The sequence below is a fragment of the Oncorhynchus clarkii genome, chromosome 27 (assembly GCF_045791955.1).
Source record: "Oncorhynchus clarkii lewisi isolate Uvic-CL-2024 chromosome 27, UVic_Ocla_1.0, whole genome shotgun sequence".
In the NCBI taxonomy this organism is placed as follows: domain Eukaryota; kingdom Metazoa; phylum Chordata; class Actinopteri; order Salmoniformes; family Salmonidae; genus Oncorhynchus; species Oncorhynchus clarkii.
Window position 1 is genome coordinate 35,566,854 of NC_092173.1, and position 16,968 is coordinate 35,583,821.

The 16,968-nt window shown below is 45.6% G+C and overlaps 1 pseudogene; it reads right to left on the reverse strand.

The window, feature by feature from the left end:
• Nucleotides 1-16,968, reverse strand: part of LOC139385775 (uncharacterized) — a 71,046-nt pseudogene that overhangs the window by 34,459 nt on the left and 19,619 nt on the right.

The window sequence follows — 16,968 nt, forward strand, 5'->3', positions numbered from 1 at the left end:
CCAGGCCAGGCTCTGTGAGAGGGTCAGAGTTCAATTAGAGCTGGAGGGCGGAGGGGCTTACTTGTTTAAGACCCACTGGTGTGTAGAGGGAGAGTAGGAGGGAGGGACGTTCTGCCCTGGGGGAGTGTGTGTTTGGTAGAGGAGCTGAGTCAACGACAGGTGCGAGCACAGAAATACAATCAGTCACTTCCTGTCCATATCAAGGACATGATGCACACTGTGCATATGTGTGGATGTGTGTGTGTGTGTGTGTGTATGTGCGTGACTCACCATTCTCCAGCAGCATGCATACAGCGAGTGGGTCAGTGGCGAGCGTTGCGTAGCGTAGGGCTGTGCAACCACGGAAACCAGCCCTGCTACTTAGCCTGCTACTAAATTCATCCTCCCTGGATACCAACACTGAAACACAGAGAGAGAGAGAGAGAGAGAGAGAGAGAGAGAGAGGGGGGGAGAGAGAAAGAGAGAGAGGGGAGAGTGAAAGCGAGGGGAGAGAGGGAGGGGGGAAGGAGAGAGAGAAATAGAGAAATAAATAAAAGTAAGGAAAGAGAGATGAATAAGTCAATTGTAAATTTCTCTGTTCCTGCAGAATTATGAGAGAATCCGTGACGTTTCTACTTTAAAAATAAAAACATTAACCCTGATAGTGTGTTCAACAACACTGGGTCAAAACATTAACCCTGATAGTGTGTTCAACAACACTGGGTCAAATCATTAACCCTGATAGTGTGTTCAACAACACTGAAACAAAACATTAACCCTGATAGCGTGTTCAACAACACTGAAACAAAACATTAACCCTGATAGTGTGTTCAACAACACTGAAACAAAACATTAACCCTGATAGTGTGTTCAACAACACTGGGTCAAAACATTAACCCTGATAGTGTGTTCAACAACACTGAAACAAAACATTAACCCTGATAGTGTGTTCAACAACACTGGGTCAAAACATTAACCCTGATAGTGTGTTCAACAACACTGAAACAAAACATTAACCCTGATAGTGTGTTCAACAACACTGAAACAAAACATTAACCCTGATAGTGTGTTCAACAACACTGAAACAAAACATTAACCCTGATAGCGTGTTCAACAACACTGAAACAAAACATTAACTCTGATAGTGTGTTCAACAACACTGGGTCAAAACATTAACCCTGATAGTGTGTTCAACAACACTGAAACAAAACATTAACCCTGATAGTGTGTTCAACAACACTGGGTCAAAACATTAACCCTGATAGCGTGTTCAACAACACTGGGTCAAAACATTAACCCTGATAGTGTGTTCAACAACACTGGGTCAAAACATTAACCCTGATAGTGTGTTCAACAACACTGGGTCAAATCATTAACCCTGATAGTGTGTTCAACAACACTGGGTCAAAACATTAACCCTGATAGTGTGTTCAAAAACACTTGGTCAAAACATTAACCCTGATAGTGTGTTCAACAACACTAAAACAAAACATTAACCCTGATAGCGTGTTCAACAACACTGGTTCAAAACATTAACCCTGATAGTGTGTTCAACAACACTGAAACAAAACATTAACCCTGATAGTGTGTTCAACAACACTGAAACAAAACATTAACCCTGATAGTGTGTTCAACAACACTGAAACAAAACATTAACCCTGATAGCGTGTTCAACAACACTGGGTCAAAACATTAACCCTGATAGTGTGTTCAACAACACTGGGTCAAAACATTAACCCTGATAGTGTGTTCAACAACACTGGGTCAAAACAGTAACCCTGATAGTGTGTTCAACAACACTGGGTCAAAACATTAACCCTGATAGCGTGTTCAACAACACTGGGTCAAAACATTAACCCTGATAGCGTGTTCAACAACACTGGGTCAAGACATTAACCCTGATAGCGTGTTCAACAACACTGGCTCAAAACATTAACCCTGATAGCGTGTTCAACAACACTGGGTCAAAACATTAACCCTGATAGCGTGTTCAACAACACTGGGTCAAAACATTAACCCTGATAGCGTGTTCAACAACACTGGGTCAAAACATTAACCCTGATAGCATGTTCAACAACACTGGGTCAAAACATTAACCCTGATAGCGTGTTCAACAACACTGGGTCAAAACATTAACCCTGATAGTGTGTTCAACAACACTGGGTCAAAACATTAACCCTGATAGCGTGTTCAACAACACTGGGTCAAAACATTAACCCTGATAGTGTGTTCAACAACACTGGGTCAAAACATTAACCCTGATAGTGTGTTCAACAACACTGGGTCAAAACATTAACCCTGATAGTGTGTTCAACAACACTGAAACAAAACATTAACCCTGATAGTGTGTTCAACAACACTGGGTCAAAACATTAACCCTGATAGTGTGTTCAACAACACTGAAACAAAACATTAACCCTGATAGTGTGTTCAACAACACTGGGTCAAAACATTAACCCTGATGGTGTGTTCAACAACACTGAAACAAAACATTAACCCTGATAGTGTGTTCAACAACACTGGGTCAAAACATTAACTCTGATAGTGTGTTCAACAACACTGGGTCAAAACATTAACCCTGATAGTGTGTTCAACAACACTGAAACAAAACATTAACCCTGATAGTGTGTTCAACAACACTGGGTCAAAACATTAACTCTGATAGTGTGTTCAACAACACTGGGTCAAAACATTAACCCTGATAGTGTGTTCAAAAACACTGAAACAAAACATTAACCCTGATAGTGTGTTCAACAACACTGGGTCAAAACATTAACTCTGATAGTGTGTTCAACAACACTGAAACAAAACATTAACCCTGATAGTGTGTTCAACAACACTGGGTCAAAACATTAACTCTGATAGTGTGTTCAACAACACTGGGTCAAAACATTAACTCTGATAGTGTGTTCAACAACACTGGGTCAAAACATTAACCCTGATAGTGTGTTCAACAACACTGAAACAAAACATTAACCCTGATAGTGTGTTCAACAACACTGGGTCAAAACATTAACTCTGATAGTGTGTTCAACAACACTGAAACAAAACATTAACCCTGATAGTGTGTTCAACAACACTGGGTCAAAACATTAACTCTGATAGTGTGTTCAACAACACTGAAACAAAACATTAACCCTGATAGTGTGTTCAACAACACTGGGTCAAAACATTAACTCTGATAGTGTGTTCAACAACACTGGGTCAAAACATTAACTCTGATAGTGTGTTCAACAACACTGAAACAAAACATTAACCCTGATAGTGTGTTCAACAACACTGGGTCAAAACATTAACCCTGATAGTGTGTTCAACAACACTGGGTCAAAACATTAACCCTGATAGTGTGTTCAACAACACTGGGTCAAAACATTAACTCTGATAGTGTGTTCAACAACACTGAAACAAAACATTAACCCTGATAGTGTGTTCAACAACACTGGGTCAAAACATTAACTCTGATAGTGTGTTCAACAACACTGAAACAAAACATTAACCCTGATAGTGTGTTCAACAACACTGGATCAAAACATTAACTCTGATAGTGTGTTCAACAACACTGAAACAAAACATTAACCCTGATAGTGTGTTCAACAACACTGGGTCAAAACATTAACCCTGATAGTGTGTTCAACAACACTGAAACAAAACATTAACCCTGATAGTGTGTTCAACAACACTGAAACAAAACATTAACCCTGATAGTGTGTTCAACAACACTAAAACAAAACATTAACCCTGATAGTGTGTTCAACAACACTGAAACAAAACATTAACCCTGATAGTGTGTTCAACAACACTGAAACAAAACATTAACCCTGATAGTGTGTTCAACAACACTGAAACAAAACATTAACCCTGATAGTGTGTTCAACAACACTGGGTCAAAACATTAACCCTGATAGTGTGTTCAACAACACTGGGTCAAAACATTAACCCTGATAGTGTGTTCAACAACACTGAAACAAAACATTAACCCTGATAGTGTGTTCAACAACACTGAAACAAAACATTAACCCTGATAGTGTGTTCAACAACACTAAAACAAAACATTAACCCTGATAGTGTGTTCAACAACACTGAAACAAAACATTAACCCTGATAGTGTGTTCAACAACACTGAAACAAAACATTAACCCTGATAGTGTGTTCAACAACACTGAAACAAAACATTAACCCTGATAGTGTGTTCAACAACACTGGGTCAAAACATTAACCCTGATAGTGTGTTCAACAACACTGGGTCAAAACATTAACCCTGATAGTGTGTTCAACAACACTAAAACAAAACATTAACCCTGATAGTGTGTTCAACAACACTGAAACAAAACATTAACCCTGATAGTGTGTTCAACAACACTGAAACAAAACATTAACCCTGATAGTGTGTTCAACAACACTGAAACAAAACATTAACCCTGATAGTGTGTTCAACAACACTGAAACAAAACATTAACCCTGATAGTGTGTTCAACAACACTGGGTCAAAACATTAACCCTGATAGCGTGTTCAACAACACTGGGTCAAAACATTAACCCTGATAGTGTGTTCAACAACACTGGGTCAAAACATTAACCCTGATAGCGTGTTCAACAACACTGGGTCAAAACATTAACCCTGATAGTGTGTTCAACAACACTGGGTCAAAACATTAACTCTGATAGTGTGTTCAACAACACTGAAACAAAACATTAACCCTGATAGTGTGTTCAACAACACTGAAACAAAACATTAACTCTGATAGTGTGTTCAACAACACTGAAACAAAACATTAACCCTGATAGCGTGTTCAACAACACTGAAACAAAACATTAACCCTGATAGCGTGTTCAACAACACTGAAACAAAACATTAACCCTGATAGCGTGTTCAACAACACTGAAACAAAACATTAACTCTGATAGTGTGTTCAACAACACTGAAACAAAACATTAACTCTGATAGTGTGTTCAACAACACTGAAACAAAACATTAACCCTGATAGTGTGTTCAACAACACTGAAACAAAACATTAACCCTGATAGTGTGTTCAACAACACTGAAACAAAACATTAACCCTGATAGTGTGTTCAACAACACTGAAACAAAACATTAACCCTGATAGTGTGTTCAACAACACTGGGTCAAAACATTAACCCTGATAGTGTGTTCAACAACACTGAAACAAAACATTAACCCTGATAGTGTGTTCAACAACACTGGGTCAAAACATTAACCCTGATAGTGTGTTCAACAACACTGGGTCAAAACATTAACCCTGATAGTGTGTTCAACAACACTGGGTCAAAACATTAACCCTGATAGTGTGTTCAACAACACTGGGTCAAAACATTAACCCTGATAGTGTGTTCAACAACACTGGGTCAAAACATTAACCCTGATAGTGTGTTCAACAACACTGAAACAAAACATTAACCCTGATAGTGTGTTCAACAACACTGGGTCAAAACATTAACCCTGATAGTGTGTTCAACAACACTGAAACAAAACATTAACCCTGATAGTGTGTTCAACAACACTGGGTCAAAACATTAACCCTGATAGTGTGTTCAACAACACTGGGTCAAAACATTAACCCTGATAGTGTGTTCAACAACACTGGGTCAAAACATTAACCCTGATAGCGTGTTCAACAACACTGGTTCAAAACATTAACCCTGATAGCGTGTTCAACAACACTGGGTCAAAACATTAACCCTGATAGTGTGTTCAACAACACTGGGTCAAAACATTAACTCTGATAGTGTGTTCAACAACACTGGGTCAAAACATTAACCCTGATAGTGTGTTCAACAACACTGGGTCAAAACATTAACCCTGATAGTGTGTTCAACAACACTGGGTCAAAACAGTAACCCTGATAGTGTGTTCAACAACACTGAAACAAAACATTAACCCTGATAGTGTGTTCAACAACACTGGGTCAAAACATTAACCCTGATAGTGTGTTCAACAACACTGAAACAAAACATTAACCCTGATAGTGTGTTCAACAACACTGAAACAAAACATTAACCCTGATAGCGTGTTCAACAACACTGGGTCAAAACATTAACCCTGATAGCGTGTTCAACAACACTGGGTCAAAACATTAACCCTGATAGTGTGTTCAACAACACTGGGTCATGTGTAGTAATGATACTCTTCTTCTAGTTTTCTTCATTAGACACACACAGCCCTTCCTTCTCTCGCGCCCTTCCTCTTTCTACCCATCACTTTGTTTTCCCCTTCCAACCACCACTCGTCACCCTCTCCATCTCTCTCATCGTCTCCCTCCATCTCTTTCCCTGGAACTTTGTCCCTTCACTACCATCTTCTAACCTCCCTCCCTCCATAACCTCCCTCCCTCCCTCCCTCCCTCTCTCCATCACCTAATCCCCCTCACTTTCTTCCTCTCCCTCCCTCCCTCCCTCCCTCCCTCCCTCCCTCCCTCCCTCCCTCCCTCCCTCCCTCCCTCCCTCCATCACCTAACCCCCCTCCCTATCCCTCTCTCCCTCTCTCTCTCTGACAGGCTGGCTGGTGTGTATATGGATGTCTGAGAGGGATAATCACAGCAAACTCAATAAAGCGTTGCGCAGGCCCGGCTAGCCCATCTATCAGCGCGCGTCAGGGAAATGCTTCCCCGCGCAACGCCACCCCTCGTGGACCCAAACCTGACAGCTATATAAATGTGTGCAATATACATATCACATATAAATATGTCTGCAGAGCCAGCAGAGGCTGAGGGTCTGGGTGTGTGTGTGTGTGTGTGTGTGTGTGTGTGTGTGTGTGTGTGTGTGTGTGTGTGTGTGTGTGTGTGTGTGTGTGTGTGTGTGTGTGTGTGTGTGTGTGTGCTTCCACAGGAAACAAATAAAACACAACGCCACCACCAGAAAGTATATAAATGAATAAAATAATAAATAAATAAATAAAATAATAAATAAATAAATACAATTATGGAACGAATGAAACGCTTACATATATGCAAATATGGGAGGGGCTCATAATGTCTGTGTCTACAGTTAGAATTCATCTATGTAATAACATACTAACGACCAGGGCCCAGTGTGGGTGTGTGATATCTATCTATCTATCTATCTATCTATCTATCTATCTATCTATCTATCTATCTATCTATCTATCTATCTATCTATCTATCTATCTATCTATCTATCTATCTATCTATCTATCTATCTGTCTGTCTGTCTGTCTGTCTGTCTGTCTGTCTGTCTGTCTGTCTGTCTGTCTATCTATCTCTCTGCATCATCATCAAGTGTGTAAGATACACCCCAGCTTGTCTCTGAGTTGGGAGTTTAGGAGGAGGCTTCAGCTTGTCTCTGAGTTGGGGGGTTAGGAGGATGCTCCAGCCTGTCTCTGAGTTGGGGGGTTAGGAGGATGCTCTAGCTTGTCTCTGAGTTGGGGGGTTAGGAGGATGCTCCAGCTTGTCTCTGAGTTGGGGGGTTAGGAGGATGCTCCAGCTTGTCTTGGGGGGGGGGGGGGGGGGGGGGGGGTTGGGGGGTAGCTCCAATGGGTAGAAAATGGGTAGCGTAGACTCCAACCCCCTAACCCTCCAGTGTTGAGGGTGCTAGGGGACATTTCTCGCCTCTGTGTGTGTGTGTGAACTCCTTCAGCAGAGCGGACCGACCCGGTGGAGTCACCAACGCGTCAAACGACACACTTTTCCCATGGCAACGGAGTTCACCTTGACCCCAGCAACATTCCAGGTACCGTCTCTCAGTCTACACCTTCCGTCTACACCCTCCTCCACCCCGGAGGCCCGGACACAGATCTCCCCACTGGCACTCCCCACTGGCGCACCAGACCCCTCATCCTGCCTCCACCACACACCCCACCATGAACCCGATAACATCACCATCACCATGAACCCGATAACAACCCGATAACATCTTCACATAGATATCTGGGACCAAGCTAACCTGGTAGCTTTTTTCAGAGGATGATGATCTGGTTGTGTTTGTTTTGTCTGTCAGCACTCATCAATATATGGTTTTGAGTAATAAAGTGCTGGTAAACTGACTAACATTGTGGGCTGTATGTGACAGAAAAACAACACAAAATCATGACCAACCTATGACTGCACAGAGTGTGTGTGAATGTGTAAGGGTTAAAGGGAGTGTGTGAAAGTGTGTTTTTAATTTTTAAAATGTATTTATTTTTTACCTTTATTTAACTAGGCAAGTCAGTTAAGAACAAATTCTTATTTTCAATGACGGTCTAGGAACAATGGGTTAACTCCCTGTTCAGGGGCAGAACGACAGATTTGTACCTTGTCAGCTCGGGGATTCAAACTTGCAACCTTTCGGTTACTAGTCCAACCTTTCGGTTACTAGTCCAACGCTCTAACCACTAGGCTACCCTGCCGCCCTGCTACCCGTGTTAGCCCTAGTGAGAGTGTGTTAGCCCTAGTGAGAGTGTGTTAGCCCTTGTGCGAGTGTGTTAGCCCTTGTGAGAGTGTTTTAGCCAAGTGAGAGCGTGTTAGCCCCAGTGAGAGTGTGTTAGCCCCAGTGAGAGTGTGTTAGCCTTAGTGAGAGTGTGTTAGCCTTAGTGAGAGGGTGTTAGCCTTAGTGAGAGGGTGTTAGCCTTATTGAGAGTGTGTTAGCCCCAGTGAGAGTGTGTTAGCCCTAGTGAGAGTGTGTTAGCCCGAGTGAGAGTGTGTTAGCCCCAGTGAGAGTGTTAGCCCCAGTAAGAGTGTGTGAGAGTGTTAGCTCCAGTGAAAGTGTGTTAGCCCCAGTGAAAGTCTGTTAGCTCCAGTGAGAGTGTGTTAGCCCCAGTGAGAGTGTGTTAGCCCCAGTGAGAGTGTGTTAGCCCTAGTGAGAGTGTGTTAGCCCGAGTGAGAGTGTGTTAGCCCCAGTGAGAGTGTTAGCCCCAGTAAGAGTGTGTGAGAGTGTTAGCTCCAGTGAAAGTGTGTTAGCCCCAGTGAAAGTCTGTTAGCTCCAGTGAGAGTGTGTTAGCCCCAGTGAAAGTGGTGTTAGCCCCAGTGAGAGTGTGTTAGCCCCAGTGAGAGTGTTAGCCCCAGTGAGTGTGTTAGCCCCAGTGAGAGTGTGTTAGCCCCAATGAGAGTGTGTTAGCCCCAGTGAGAGTGTGTTAGCCCCAGTGAGAGTGTGTTAGCCCTAGTGAGAGTGTGTTAGCCCCAGTGAAAGTGTGTTAGCCCTAGTGAGAGTGTGTTAGCCCTAGTGAGAGTGTGTTAGCCCTAGTGAGAATGTGTTAGCCCCAGTGAGAGTGTGTTAGCCCCAGTGAGAGTGTGTTAGCCTTAGTGAGAGTGTGTTAGCCTTAGTGAGAGGGTGTTAGCCTTAGTGAGAGTGTGTTAGCCCCAGTGAGAGTGTGTTAGCCCTAGTGAGAGTGTGTTAGCCCGAGTGAGAGTGTGTTAGCCCCAGTGAGAGTGTTAGCCCCAGTAAGAGTGTGTGAGAGTGTTAGCTCCAGTGAAAGTGTGTTAGCCCCAGTGAAAGTCTGTTAGCTCCAGTGAGAGTGTGTTAGCCCCAGTGAGAGTGTGTTAGCCCCAGTGAGAGTGTGTTAGCCCTAGTGAGAGTGTGTTAGCCCGAGTGAGAGTGTGTTAGCCCCAGTGAGAGTGTTAGCCCCAGTAAGAGTGTGTGAGAGTGTTAGCTCCAGTGAAAGTGTGTTAGCCCCAGTGAAAGTCTGTTAGCTCCAGTGAGAGTGTGTTAGCCCCAGTGAAAGTGGTGTTAGCCCCAGTGAGAGTGTGTTAGCCCCAGTGAGAGTGTTAGCCCCAGTGAGTGTGTTAGCCCCAGTGAGAGTGTGTTAGCCCCAATGAGAGTGTGTTAGCCCCAGTGAGAGTGTGTTAGCCCCAGTGAGAGTGTGTTAGCCCTAGTGAGAGTGTGTTAGCCCCAGTGAAAGTGTGTTAGCCCTAGTGAGAGCTAGTGAGAGTGTGTTAGCTCCAGTGAAAGTGTGTTAGCCCAAGTGAAAGTGTGTTAGCCCTAGTGAGAGTGTGTTAGCCCTAGTGAAAATGTGTTAGCCCTAGTGAGAGTGTGTTAGCCCTAGTGAGAGCGTGTTAGCCCTAGTGAGAGTGTGTTAGCTCCAGTGTGAATGTGTTAGCCCTAGTGAGAGTGTGTGAGAGTGTGTTAAGCCTAGTGAGAGGAGAAGGACTAAGTGCCTCAGTTTGCTAACTCATCTCACAATCAGATTGGTCTAGACACAGCCACCATCATATCATACATGTGATGTTTCCACAGTACTATGTTATGGGCTATATGTATCTTGCCTAGTTTATACACGATGTGATGTTTCCTACCTCAGTCTGTGTCGCTCACTCTCTCTCTTTCTGTTTACCTCTTTGATTTCCTCTCTCTCCCACCTGTTGTGGCTTTACCAAACAGCCTTGGGGAGGAAGGAGACTTCCGTCTCACCTGGCCAGACACACACCTACCTTGACCCCCCTGCCCAGCTGTCCACTTGTCTCACACGATCTCCCTCTAAAGGCCTCAGGGCTGTGGTGTGGAGGGGTGGGTGTCAGGGTCCTAACAGCCGGGTCTCTGTTTCATACCCCGTTTTGTCAGTGGGTTTTAGCCTAGATCCAGGTGTGGGCAAAATCTTGGGTCAGAATTAGTGTTCAGATCCATCACACTGTGCTTCTCCTATGAATGAGCCGCTATATTCCCAGGTCTGTCTGTCTGTCTGTCTGTCTGTCTGTCTGTCCGACAGTGTGATTTAAGTGTCACTGCCCCATAATCCTGTCCCATTCCCACCCCACACTCCCCCTAAAACCGATCATCCCACTCCAGGCCTCTCGCTCCCTCCCTCTCTCCATCCTACATCCTCTTGAGGAGGAGAGGAAAACTTGTATTCACATTTTTCCCAACGAGTCGCTCGGTTGGAACGGTCAACAGGCGTTCCACTCGGGCGAGCCCTCATTGTGCACGTGAATAAAGGGAGGGGAGGGAGGGATAGGGGGTTGGAGAGAAAGAGAGATGAAGAGGGGGATTGTGTGTTAAGAGTGCAAACAGGGGGTACCCAGCCCATCCCTGCTTTCAGCCAGATCAAAGCTACTCACACACACACACCCTCAACCCCTCACACACACACACACACACCCTCACCAACACACACACTCTCAACCCCTCACACACACACCCTCAACCCCAACCCTTCACACACAAAACACACATCCTCACCAACACACACACCCTCAACCCCAGCCCCTCACACACACCCTCAACCCCTCACACACACACACACACACACACACACACACACACACACACACACACACACACACACACACACACACACACACACACACACACACACACACACTTTCTGTTGTCCTAGGCTACCTGGCTAAAACCTCAGGCCAGGGGCACAACAATGTATGAATTAATGGTTGGATCAGAATCAGCGTTGTAATCATTGGCCAGTACGGAGAATTAAGTAAAACCACAAGTCCAAATCCCTACCTACATCCATAGCTAATTTAGGAAAGGGACAATATTAGCTAGCTGGCTAGCTAGCCAGCAGAGGACAACAACACAACAAGTTGTAACAATTCAAGTTTTTCTGTCAATGACGTAGGCTCTCAATGGGATTTGATAGGAGCGATGGGAGCGATGGGAGCGATGGGAGCGATGGGAGCGATGGGATTTGATAGGAGCGATGGGAGCGATGGGAGCGATGGGAGCGATGGGATTTGATAGGAGCGATGGGAGCGATGGGAGCGATGGGAGCGATGGGATTTGATAGGAGCGATGGGATCGATGGGAGCGATGGGAGCGATGGGAGCGATGGGATTTGATAGGAGCGATGGGAGCGATGGGAGCGATGGGAGCGATGGGATTTGATAGGAGCGATGGGAGCGATGGGAGCGATGGGATTTGATAGGAGCGATGGGAGCGATGGGAGCAATGGGAGCGATGGGAGCGATGGGAGCGATGGGATTTGATAGGAGCGATGGGAGCGATGGGAGCGATGGGAGCAATGGGATTTGATAGGAGCGATGGGAGCGATGGGAGCGATGGGAGCGATGGGATTTGATAGGAGCGATGGGAGCGATGGGAGCGATGGGAGCGATGGGAGCGATGGGATTTGATAGGAGCGATGGGAGCGATGGGAGCGATGGGATTTGATAGGAGCGATGGGAGCGATGGGAGCTATGGGAGCGATGGGAGCGATGGGATTTGATAGGAGCGATAGGAGTGATGGGAGCGATGGGAGTGATGGGAGCGATGGGAGCGATGGGATTTGATAGGAGCGATGGGAGCGATGGGAGCGATGGGTTTTGATAGGAGCGATGGGAGCGATGGGAGCTATGGGAGCGATGGGAGCGATGGGATTTGATAGGAGCGATAGGAGCGATGGGAGCGATGGGAGCGATGGGAGCGATGGGATTTGATAGGAGCGATGGGAGCGATGGGAGCGATAGGAGCGATGGGAGCGATGGGAGCGATGGGAGCGATGGGAGCGAATCCTTGATGCCCAAGGGCCATTCACAGTAGAGCTCACTCCGTTCAGCTCAACTCTGCGCGCAATGCCACCGGGGGTACACCAAATAAAAATGTGATTCACATTTTTTTTAAATCATAATTATAATAATAGTTCTTCACCTTTTCAAACAGTACATTTATATTTTCCAACAGGGCTATACATTACAGTGAGGGTTTTTTCTCGGCTGAGTAGCCTCGTTTCACTGCAAAGAAAAATGACATTAAACCATCTAGTGTTCAGCGTAATAAGAACACAATGTCAAATACAGGTAACCTAGTCAAATAATTAACAGCCAATCACAGTAACCGTTACTCTCTCGCAGGAATTCCACTAACGTTCGTATGTAGCCAAACGTAGCTGCTGCTCGTGTTGGTGTCTGTACTGATGGTGCAAAAGCCATGACAGGGAGACATGGTGGAGTGGTAACGTGTGTGCAAGCAGTTGCTCCAGACACTACTTGGGTAACACTGCAGCATCCACCTAGAGGCTCCTGCTGCCAAGAGAATGCCTGACAGCATGAAAGACATTTGGACACTACAGGGAAAATGGTTAACTTTGCTAAAGCAAGGCCCCTGAACTCTCGTGTATTTTCTGCACTATGCAATGATATGGGCAGCGACCATGTAACGCTTTTACAACATACAGATGTGCGCTGGTTATCAAGGGGCAAAGTATTGACACGTTTTTTTAAAATTGAGAGACGAGCTTAAAGTTTTCTTTACTGACCATCATTTTCACTTGTCTGACCTCTTGCATGATGACGAGTTTCTCACACGACTGGTCTATCAGGGTGAGGTTTTTTCTCCCCTGAATGATTTGAATCGAGAATTACAGGGACTCTCCGCAACTATATTCAATGTGTGGGACAAAACTGAGGCTCTGATTAAGAAGTTGGAGCTCTTCTCTGTCTGCATTAACAAGGACAACACACAGGTCTTTCCATCATTGTATGATTGTTTGTGTGCAAATGAACTCAAGCTTAAGGACAATGTCAAATGTGATTGAGCGAAGCACCGGAGTGACTTTGGTGCGCAATTACGCAGGTACTTTACCGAAACGGATGACAAAAACAACTGGATTTGTTATCCCTTTCATGCCCTGCCTCCAGTCCACTTACCCATATCTGAACAAGAGAGCCCCATTGAAATTGCAACAAGCGGTTTCGTGAAAATTTAATTTCATCAGAAGCCACTGACAGATTTCTGGATTGGGCTGCGCTTAGAGTATCCTGCCTTGGCAAATCTCTGCTGTTAAGACACTAATGCCCTTTGCAACCACATGCCTATGTGAGAGTGGATTCTCGGCTCTCACTAGCATGAAAACTAAATACAGGCACAGACTGTGTGTGGAAAATGATTTAAGACTGGGACTCTCTCCAATACAACCCAACATTGCAGAGTTATGTGTTATGTGCACAAACCACTGCATAGTATGTGGGTAATATGCAGACCCACAGTGGTCAGTCACTATCTAGTGGCTGTGAGTGAGAATTCTACATCTATAGTTCTGTGTATAAAGACAGTGGTCTCCGTGCTAAAGTCTGAAACATTTTCAAAAGTTCTGTAGTGTGTGTTTTCTCTGTCTTCACTGCAGCAGTGAGAGCTCACTGGGGGTTTAGAGGACAGAAATAAACAGACGAGTGTCACCAACACACTGAAATATAGCACTCATAACACACACTCATACAGTGTACCACACACACACACACACACAACAAAGAGTACAGTGTGTCACAGTGCTAGTGTGCACAAGACAAGAACACATACATCAACATGGAACACAATGTGTTCATCAACACAAACATCCACACTTCATAAGTCAACACAGCAGGCTACAGAACTCTGGCATTAAACGGACAGAAAGCATGGAGGGGAAGGGAGGGTTAAAGTGTGATATAAATGGCATGGAGAACAGGATGTAGGGGCGAAGGGGTACTTCCTTTCATGCAGAGTGTGTTACCCATGTGTTAGCTGATTGCGTATAGGTCTCTTACTTTTTGTCAAGTCGCCCAAAGAGTTACTTATTGCAGCTGTAATACTGTGTGTGTGTGTGTGTGTGTATGTGTATGTGTCTCTGTGTGTGTGTGTGTGTGTGTGTGTGTGTGTGTGTGTGTGTGTGTGTGTGTGTGTGTGTGTGTGTGTGTGTGTGTGTGTGTGTGTGTGTGTGTGTATTCAGAGACTGAGGGGTGGGGGGGGGGGGGGGGGTTCAGTGAACTGGTGTCTGTAACTGCTGAGGAGGACCCTTCGTCTCACAGGGACATGGCCCATTGGCCAACCATGCCCAAATTAGATTCACCCCGCCTTAACCCTCCACCCCCTGAGCTTCTACCCCTCTCTGTGTATACAGGGATACAGAGGGGCTAATTGAATTTACGGGGTGCAGGCCAGGGGTGCAGGCCAGGGGGAAGAAGGGTTGAGGGGGCATTAGTGGCCGTCTGGTGTGACAGGAGCATTCTTCACTTCTACTGTGGCAATATGTCTGTATGGGACAGGGTTAACACAGGAAGAGCATGACACGGACAGGGACACACACACTGCTGTCTCTCTGACCTGTGCTGGCAGTTCACAGCTGCCACCATGAGAGAGGTCTAGCCCAGACCATGCAGTTGGTTAGGCTCCACCCCCTCGCCCAGCAACCTGACAGGAAATAGGAACAAGAAGAGGTTTTAAGACAGCTGTTCTGTTGCTAGGGTTACTATGGGTTTAACTACAGCCCTCATAGGTGCTACCAACACACCCCGACAGGACCAACGTAAGATGTGTGTGTGTGTGTGTGTGTGTGTGTGTGTGTGTGTGTGTGCGTGCGTGCGTGCGTGCGTGCGTGTGTGTGTGTGTGTGTGAGAGTGTGCGTGCGTGTGTGTGTGCGTGTGTAGGTTGAGTTCTGTGCCTGGGGGGACGACATCGGGCTGTGTTATCAGAGAGGGAGCGGTGTGTTACTGTGTGTGTCGGGATAACCCGTCTGTGTTCCGCTGGGGGACGGTGTCTGTGTTGACTGTAAACACACTGTGCCTCACTCTAACCTGCCCCCCACACACACACACTTCCCCCTATACCCCTGATCTCTAACTAAAACACTTAACACATCTGTGCAGTCTCATCTAGCCTACACCATCTGCTGCACCCCTGCAGAACAGAGTGTCAGGTAATCAAAACTCATGCACATATAGACACAGGTATCCACGCACACACACACACACACACACACACACACACACACACACACTCACGCACTCACTCACGCACTCACGCACGCACGCACGCACACTCTCACACACACACACACACACACACACACACACACACACACACACACACACACACACACACACACACACACACACACACACACACACACACACGCACGCATGCACGCACACTCACTCACTCACTCACACACACACACACACACACACACACACACACACACACACACACACACACACACACACACACACACACACACACACACACACACACACACGATTAAACCTACACACACTTACGTGTGTAATGTGAGATAAGAGAACAGACGACATACTACTGCTACAATAACATGGCTGGTGCCCTTTCCAAATTTCTAACCAAAAATGATATTTACACCATCATTTCATGGACTTTCACATACTTTATTTCTAGGACAGATGGAGATGCCCTCCTCCTGTGTCCTGTGCCGCCCCCCTCTGCACCCCGTGGCCCTCCTGCGCATGGTTCTGGGTGACTGGGTTTGGGGGCGCTGGGAAACCAGAGGTGGGTGGGGGGTTTTGTTTCTGCTTATCCTGAGCCAGTGTAGATGACACATAAATTGTAGAGAGCGAGAAAGAGACAGACAGACAGAGACAGAAAGAGAGAGAGAGAGAGAAAAAGAGATAGAAGGAATGAAATGGACAGAGAAAGATTGAAAGGGCGTGTGCACGAAAGAGGGTTATGCTTGTGAGTAGGCCTATATCTATTTGCTTCCTGTAGCACTAATTCCAAAAAGTTTTGGGACACTGTAAAGTCCATGGAGAATAAGAGCACCCCCTCCCAGCTGCTCACTGCACCGAGGATAGGAAACACTGTCACCACCGATACATCTACAATAATCAACAATTTCAAGAAGCATTTTTCCACGGCTGGCCATGCTTTCCACCTGTCTCAGCACCCCCTGCAGCAACTTGCCCAAACCCTCCCCCGCTTCTCCATTACCCAAACCCAGACAGCTGATGTTCTGAAAGAACTGCAAAATCTGGATCCCTAAAAATCAGCCGGGCTATATCAAATTAAATCAAATCAAATGTATTTATATAGCCCTTCGTACATCAGCTGATATCTCAAAGTGCTGTACAGAAACCCAGCCTAAAACCCCAAACAGCAAGCAATGCAGGTGTAGAATCTGGACCCTAGACAATCTGGACCCTTTTTAAAACTTTTTTATTTTACCCCTTTGTCTCCCCAATTTCGTGGTGTCCAATTGTTAGGAGCTACTATCTTGTCTCATCGCTACAACTCCCGTACGGGCTCGGGAGAGACGAAGGTTGAAAGTCATGCGTCCTCCGATACACAACCCAACCAAGCCGCTTA